General features: G+C 39.2%; 1 pseudogene; it reads right to left on the bottom strand.

Moving 5' to 3' along the window:
- Positions 1–1,382: 1,382 nt before the first annotated feature.
- LOC116663044 lies at positions 1,383–3,484 on the bottom strand (annotated as a pseudogene).
- Positions 3,485–9,116: the final 5,632 nt, after the last annotated feature.

Genomic DNA, 9,116 nt, shown 5'->3' on the forward strand with positions numbered 1-9,116 from the left:
AAGGCTTGTTTTGCTGGGACACATCAGGCAAATTCCTACCTCAGGGTCTTTGCACTTGCTATTCCCTCTGATTTGAATGTTAATGTCCAAGTAATAGTTCGTTTACTCAGTGCCATAAGTGTTACTTTCTTAATGAGGACTTTGATGGTTAATCTGCTTGAAACTGCAACCCAATAACCTCTTTTCCCTCCTTTTTTCTTTGTAGCATTTATCGCAATCTAACATGCCATTTATTTTTGCTTAGTCATCTTGTTTACTGTCCATCCTTCTCCTCTAGAAGTTAAACTCCAACAAGACAGGCATTTTTGTCTGCTTTGTTCACTGCTATATCCCTGGGTGCCTAGAACAGTATCTGGCACATTGAAGTCAATAAACGTTTGTTAGACAAATGAAGGGTATGATAGTGCCTTTTGTGTGTAAATAACAACACCCATGAGTTCAGATTCTGGAGTCTTTTTTTTTCCAATGGATTTTGCTTTTTAGAGTAGTTTTAGGTTTAGCAAAATTGAGTGGAATTCACAGAAAGTTTCCATATACCCCTGCCTACACACACACTCAGGCTCCCCTACTATCAACATCTTTGTTATGAACTGAATTATGTCCTCCCAAAATTTATATGTTGAAAGTTTAACCCCCAGTATGTCCGGAATGTGACTGTATTTGGAGATAGGGCCTTTAAAAAGGTAAATAAGGTCAGTGGGTGGGCCTTAATCCAATCTGACTGATACCTTTCTAAGAGGAGGAAATTTGGATGCACAAAGCAATATACTCAGAGAAAAGACCACATACAGACAGAGCAAGAAGGTGGCCATCTGCAAGCCAAGGAGAGGCCTCAGGAGAAATCAAGCCTACCGACACCATGACCTTAGACTCCCAGCCTCCAGAACCGTGAGAAAACAAACTCCTGCTGTTTCAGCCACTCGCACTGTCCAATTTTGTTATGGCAGCCCTAGCAAACTGAAACAACACTGTGCCAGGGCGGCACATTTGTTACAAGGTACGTTTGTTACAATCAATGAGCCTGCGTTTGTTACAATCGATGAACCTACACTGACACATCATTATCACACAAAGCCCTTATGTTTGCTTGGGGTTCACTGTTGGTATACATTCCATGAATTTGGACAAATGTGTCCACCATCACAGTATTATACAGAATACAGACAAACCTCGGAGATATTGCAGGTGTGGTTCCCGGCCACCACAATAAAGCAAATATTGCAATAAAGTGAGTCAAATTTTTTGGTTTCCCAGTACATATAAAAGTTACATTTACACTCTACTGTAGTCTATTAAATGTGTGATAGCATTGTCTAAAACAACAATGTACATGTTTTAATTTAAAAATACTTTGTTGCTAAAAGATGCTAAACATCATCTGAGCCTTCAGTGAGTCATAATCTTCTTGCTGGTGGAAGGTCTTGTTGCCTCAGTGTTGATGGCTGCCGACTGATCAGGGTGGTAGTTGCTGAAGGCTGGGGTGGCTGTGGCAATTTCTTAAAATAAGACAACAATGGAATCTGTCACATCAGTTGCCTTTTCCTTTCACGAACAATTTCTCTGTAGCATGCAATGCTGTTTGATAGCATTTTAACCATAGCAGAACTTCTTTCAAAATTGGAGTTAATTTTTTTCAAACCCTGCGACTGCTTTATCAACTAAGTTTATGTGACATTCTAAATCTTTTGTTGTCATTTCAACAATCTTCATGGCATCTTCACCAGGAGTAGATTCTACTACAAGAAACCACTTTCTTTGCTCGTCCATAAGCAACTCCTCATCTGTTGACGTTTTCTGTATCATGAGATTGCAGCTATTTGGTCACATCTTCAGGTTCCACTTCTAATTCTAGTTCTCTTGCCATTTCCACCACATCTGCATTTACATCCTCCACTGAAGTCCTGAACCTTTCAAAGTCATCCTTGAAGGCTGAAATCAGCTTCTTCCAAATTCCTATCAGTGTTGGTATTTTGACCTCTTCCTGTGAATTACAAATGATCTTAATGGCAACTAGAAAGGTGAATCCTTTCCAGAAGATTTTCAATTGACTTTCCCCAGATCCATCAGAGGAACCACTCTCTATGGCACCTATAGCTTCACCAAATGTATTTCTTAAACAATAAGACTTGGAAATCAAAATTACTCCTTGATCCATGGGCTGCAGGATGGATGTTGTGTCAGCAGGCATGAAACAACATTAATTTCATGGTCCATCTCCATCAAAGCTCTGGGGTGACTAGGTGCATTGTCAGTGAGCAGTAGAATTTTAAAATGAATCTTTTTCTCTGAGCAGTAGATTTCAACAGTGGGCTTGAAATAGTCAATAAATCGTGTTGTAAACAGATGTGCGGTCATCCAGGCTTTGTTGTTCCATTTCAAAAGCACAGGCAGAGTAGATTTAGCATAATCCTTAAGGGCCCTAGGATGTTCAGAATGGTAAATGAGCACTGACTTCATTGTAAAGTCACCAGCTGCATTAGCCCCTAACAGGAGAGTCAGCCTCTCCTTTGAAGCTTTGAAGGCAGGCATGGACTTCTCCTCTCTAGCTATGGAAGTCCTAAATGACATCTTCTTCCAATAGAGGGCTGTTTCACCTAGAAAAATCTATTGTTTAGTGTAGCCACCTTCATTAATTATCTTAATTAGATTTGGACAACTTGCTGCAGCTTCTACATTAGCATTTGCTGCTTTACTTTGCACTTTTATGTTAGAGACAGCGTCTTTCTTTTTTTTTTTTTTTTTAAGACTTTATTTTTTTAGAGCAGTTTCAGATTTACAGCAGAATTGAGCAGAAAATACAGAGTTCCCACATAGCCCTCCCCACCCACACATATATACTCCCCTACCCTCAACATCCCTCATCAGTGTGGCGTATTTGGTACAACTGATGAACCAACATGGGCACGTTATTATCAACCAAAGTCCATAGTTTACATTAGGGTTCACGCTTGATGTTGTACATTCTATGGATTTTGACAAATGCATAATGACATGTAGCCACCACTATGGTGTCATACAGAGTAATTTCATTGCCCTAAACATCCCTTGTGCTCCATCTATTCATTCCTCCCTCCAAGGGCTTCTTTCTTTAAACCTCATGAGCCAGCTTCCAATTCTTCTGCAGCTTCCTCACCTCTCAGCCTTCATAGAATTAAAGAGATTTAGGGCGTTGCTCTGGATTAGGCTTTGGCTTAGGGGAATGTTGTAGCTGGTTTGATCTTCTATCCAGATCACTTAAACTTTCTCCACGTCGGCAATAAGCCTGTTTTACTTTCTTAACATTTGTGTGTTCACTGGAGTAGCACTTTTAATTTCCTTCAGGAACTTTTTCTTTGTATTCACAACTTGACTAAGTGTTTGGCACCAAATCCTAGCTTTCGGCCTATTTGGCTTTAGACACATCTTCCTCGCTAAGCTTAATCTTTTCTAACTTTCGATTTTAAGTGAGAGACGTGCAACTCTTCCTTTCACTTGAACACTTAAAGGCCACTGTAGGGTTATTAATTGGCCTAATTTTAATATTTAATATGTATCTCAGGGAATAGAAAGGCCCGATGTGAGGGAGAGAGACAAGGAACAAGTTGGTAGAGCAGTCAGAAGACAACACACAACATTTATCCATTAAGTTCACCGTCATACGGACACGGTTCAGGGTGCCCCAAACAATAATAGTAACATCAGTGATCACTGATCACAGATCACCATAACCAGTATATCATAATGGAAATGCTTGAAATAGTGTGAGAGTTACCAAATGGGACACAAAGACATGAAGTAAGCAAATACAGTTGGGAAAATGATGCCAATAGACTCGCTCAAGGCAGGGGCACCTCAAACCTTAAATCTGCAACAACAACAACAAAAAACTCAGTATCTGCAAAGCGCAGTAAAGTGAAGCACAATAAAACAAGATATGCCTGTAGTTTCACTGCCCTGAATATCTTTAAAATCCTAAAAATGTGTTTCACCTATCCATCCCTCCATCCCCCTAATCCTTGGCAACCACTGATCCTTTTACTGTCCCCGCCGTTTTGCCTTTTCCAGGATGTCATACAGTTGGAATTATACAGTATGAAGCCATTTCAGCCTGGTTTTTTCCACTTAGTAATATGCATGACTTTAAGGTTCCTCCATGCCTTTTCATGGCATGATAGCTCATTTCTTTTTAGCACTGAATAATATTCTACCGTATGCATATACAGATTACTTATCCATTCACCTCCTGAAGAACATCTTGGTTGCTTCTAACTTTTGACAATTACGAATAAAGCTGCTGTAAACATCCACGTACGGGTTTCTGAGTAGGCGTTCATTTCCAACTCATTTGGATAAATACCAAGGAGTGCAATTGGAGATCCTACGAAAAGAGTATGTTTAGTTTTGCACAAAAAAACCCTGCCAAATTGCCACCAGCAAAAAATGAGAGCTCCTGTTGCTCCACATCCTTGCCAGCATTTGGTGTTAGTGTTTTGGGTTTTGACCGTTCTAATAATGTACAGTGGTATCTCATTGTCATTTAAATTTACAATTCCCTAATACTGTATGATGTTGAACATCTTTTCATATACTTGTTTCCTTTGTTTTGGAGGCGGGGAGGTAATTAGGTTTATTTATTTTTTAATGGAGGCATTGGGGATTGAGCCCAGGCCCTTGTGCATGCTAAGCATGCGCACTTCCACTGAGCTATACCCTCCCCTGTTTTCATATTATTTGTTTGCTATCTGTAAACCTTTTTGGTGAGGTGTCTGTTTAGATCTTTTGCCCATTTTTTTCTAATCCAGTTGTTCATTTTTTTGTTAAGTTGGAGCGTTTTCAAAAATGAAGTTAATATATATGGGTTCAAATATTCTCTTCCAGTTGACTCATTTAACCAGAATGATCTGATATACCACTGCATCACAAATTAGGGCTGTGAATACATAGGGATGTGGACTGAGTGGAGAAAGGGGATTTCAACTTAATAAACTAGTAATATGATGTCCTCCTTTGATTATTTTTACATAAACTGGACACCTATTTGCAAAGCTGGAAGTAGCGACAGAATCTATCTGACATCTGTTGTCAAAACTGAGAGACCAGAGACTCTCAATTTAAAGTAGGGCTTTGCTGGTTATGAAGTCTGCCACCAGGAAGGAAAGACGGCGGTGCTCACAGCCCAGCTTCGCACCTCAGTTCTTTGCCTTTGTCACTTGAATTCATAAAGAAGGAGGAAAGGCAGTGGATTTTCTTTGGATTCAGTAATTCCAAGGTAAACTGATCAGTACAAACATGTTGCTAAATGCCCAGGTCTGTTGCTTTATGGGTGTTTGTAAGGCATGTGGGCAGCATACGTCCAGTAAAACATTAGCAATCTACAAAGCGGGTCCTGGTCTCTGTCCTATAAAACATGAGAGGTCTCTCATTTTGCTGGGATTTTAAAAATTCCTCTGACTGATTTTTCATGGAGTTTCTGTGACAGTGGAGGGGTTGATGTCTATTGAGTTCCTCTTGCAGAAATATGTCTTCATTTCAGAATGAAGTCTGCCGACCCTGCCTTCTTTGAGACACTCCCCCAACCCAAGAGAGAGATCTATCAAAACAGCCTACAAGGAAACAGGTACAAAGGCTCATTTCCTGGGGACACTTGCCTGGAACTCTGTAGCTCTTTTTTCTTAAAGCAAAAGAGCCAGGCAATTTCCACTATTTCTGATACCTCGAATCTCCTTGTTGACAAAAACCAGATACTCCCCCAAATAAAAGAAAATTAAAGAACAGGACAGAGCATCCATTATCTTGGTCTATGGTCTCATAGTCTAATTCCCCAGAGACCAAATTCAGTTTTTGACGTATCTATGTTTTTTTTTTCCATCAAAAGATTAAAAGGCACAACCACTAAAAAAAAAAAAAAAAGGCACAACCACTTTGGAGAATTCTATGGCAGTTTCTTCCAAAGTAAAACTCACACCTACTGCACAACCCAGGGATTGCATACTTACATATTTACTCCAGAGAAATGAAAGCAAATGTCCACATAAAGTCTTATGCATAAATGTTCATTGCAGCTTCATTCAAAATAGCCCAAAACTGGAGACAAGCTACATGTTTACGAACAAAAGAACAGGTAGGTTGTAGTACATCCTTCCTGTGCAGTACATCTCAGCGATAAAAAGGAAGAAACTACTGAATTTCAAAAACATGCTGAGTCAGTTTAACAATAATAAAAATATCATCTCAAAATGTGAAAAAGCAAGAATTAAAAATTCGTCATATAAATCCCTCCCCCACAAAAAAAAACATGCTGAGTGAGAAAAAGCCATATCTAATAGAATGCATACTGTATGATTCCACTTATATAAAGTATAAAAACAGGCAAGAGGAATCTATAGCAACAACAATCCAGACAGGGGCTGCTTTCGGGAGAGGGGGTGGATTGGGACGAGGAATGAAAAAATGGCCGTGTTTTCTGTCTTGGTTGGGATGGGAATCACATTTGTCAAAACTCAGCAAATCATACACTTAAAATCTGCATATACTATTGTGTGTAAATCATACCTCAATTTTTTGAAAAAAAAAAGAATATTAGGGGAGAAAAGAAGAATCTGCATTCAGGTGGAAAAAAAAAGGGCAGTGATCCCTGGTTTCTGTGGTAATTTAAGCTCCATATTTGGTCTCTGTGTTCAAATGAATTTTTATTACCCTGGTATTATTGAAAGTCATTATCAGCCAAGATGATAGCAAAAAGAAAGAGGAGACAGACCTTCCAGAAATCATTTTCCCCATGATTTCTTTTTTTAAGCACATTTTTCAGTCATTATCTTGAGAGAAAACAAGCAGCTAGGTCTCTTAACAAAGAGGTTTAATAGGCTACTGGAAAAAGCGAGGGGAAATTGAGGCGAACAATGCCTGTTTCGGTGCCAGCCTCACAAAACCAAGCCTGGTGAGGTAAAGCCAGTGGCTCTCCTCCGCCACTAACATCATTAGAGGCACAACACTCAGTAATGAAGGGTCCTCCAATTATTGGCGTGATTTGAGGCATATTGTTGAAAACATTCTAAAACCTGAAATTGCAGCAGCAAATGCATTGATGGCCCTCACCCTCGTCTGTGAAAATAGATGTAAATGCAAAAGGACAGATCGGAAGCTCTTTGGGACCCCAAGAGCATTGTCAACCCACTTCTCTTGCTTCTTTTTACCTTCCTTGCTCTTTCAAATCCATCTGGGTTTGAGACGCTGGTTTCAAAGTTTCCAACTGATCTCCAACCCAGTTTGTTCGTCTCTTACCTCCTTTTCAGTTTTGCATGAAATTAGTAAGACACATGTAATAGATGATTTGTAAGGACATCACGCAACGCTCTGAAAGGCAAAAATAAGGCAGGCTTGGTTTTGTTTGGCGGGTTTCTCTCCTCGCCTCAGACCCCACATACATATGCTGTGAAATTGCAAAATTCAGATGTTGGATGGTGATGCGGGGAGCCCTGTAACAAAGGAACACTGAGATGCCTTCTAAATTCTACTTAGACTAAATTAACTACGTGGTCAACAATACAGGTACTGTTTTTTCCTTAAACATATATATTAGCAGAGACACAGGCTAAATAAAAACTGTTTAGTGAGAAATGAATTATGTAAATGTAATTTATAGCATTAATTTGGACTTGTAAATTTAATCCACTCAAATATAGAAAGGTTTCCGTGCAATGAATATTTCTGAGGTTGTTTAATATGGTAAAATAAATATTGAGCAGCTGACAGAAAAACATGTCCTTGGTATCACAAAAGCTATTTTGAAACAATAAATTAAGTGCCTGCTGAATATTTACAATCATGAGTTTTTAACTCTTAGGTAAATTTTCTTCCTAAAATATTCAGTATGCCGTCCATTGAAGCAGCAGGCAGACTCTGGTGGCAGCGATTCAAAAATGTGCATGCCGAGAACATTTTAGGTAAATAAGTGCCCCAGGATGAGAGGGGAGGGGAGCACCTTTTGTAAAATAGGTCTGTTTAATGCCACCTGGAAAGCTGCGAAGAAACATAAATATTTGGGGAGCTTTATGCTGCCCCAAAGGCCCTGCCATTCACCATTCACCCTGCTAAAGCATTTACAATGATGACTCAGATATTAAAGGGGAAAAGAAGTGAGTAATTTAGAAGCATTTTTAAGAGTATAAAGTAGAGACTTAAAACAAGATTTTTTTTAAAGAATAATGAAATTGGGAGGGGGGGAATTATTCATTCCACGCTTTCAGAATAAAAAGAGAACCTAAAGGTCGTATATAAAAGATCACTAACTGGGAGCCTTGGGGGAGGTCAGTGGTGTCTGCTGGTCACGTGGGTGTCCTGCCTGCCTTCCCTGGAAGGTCTTACCTGTGGCCCTCAGGTGGGATTGTAGGGGTGGGAGCAGGTCACAAACTCTCCCACTTTTACTATTAAGGTTTGTTGCTTTTAAAATAAACAAATGGGACCTAATTAAATTTATAAGCTTTTGCTCAGCAAAGGAAACTATAAACAAAATGAAAAGACAATCCACGGAATGGGAGAAAATATTTGCAAACAATGCGACTGACAAGGGCTTAATGTCCAGAATATACAAACAGCTCATACAACTCAATAACAAAAAAACAAACAACCCAATCAAAAAATGGGCAAAAGGCCTAAACAAACATTTCTCCAATGAAGACATAAAAATGGCTCATAGGCACATGAAAAGATACTGAATATCGCTAATTATTAGAGAAATGCAAATCAAAACTACAATGAGGTATCACCTCACACCAGTCAGAATGGCCGTTATTTAAAAGTCCACAAATGATAAATGCTGGAGAGGCTGTGGAGAAAAGGGAACCCTCCTATCTGTTGGTGTGAATGTAGTTTGGAGCAGCCGTTTTGGAAAACAGTATGAAGATTCCTCAAAAGACTAAAAACAGACTTACCATATGAGCCAGGATTCCCATTCCTGGGCATATATCCAGAGGGAACTCTAATTTGAAAAGATACACACACCTCATGTTCATGCAGCACTGTTTATAATAGCCAAGACATGGAAGCAACATGACTGTCCACTGACAGATGATTAGATAAAAAAGTTGTGGTATATTTATATAATAGAATACTACTCAGCCATAAAAAAAAGAATAAAA

This window comes from Camelus ferus, chromosome 4 (assembly GCF_009834535.1).
Source record: "Camelus ferus isolate YT-003-E chromosome 4, BCGSAC_Cfer_1.0, whole genome shotgun sequence".
Classification (NCBI taxonomy): domain Eukaryota; kingdom Metazoa; phylum Chordata; class Mammalia; order Artiodactyla; family Camelidae; genus Camelus; species Camelus ferus.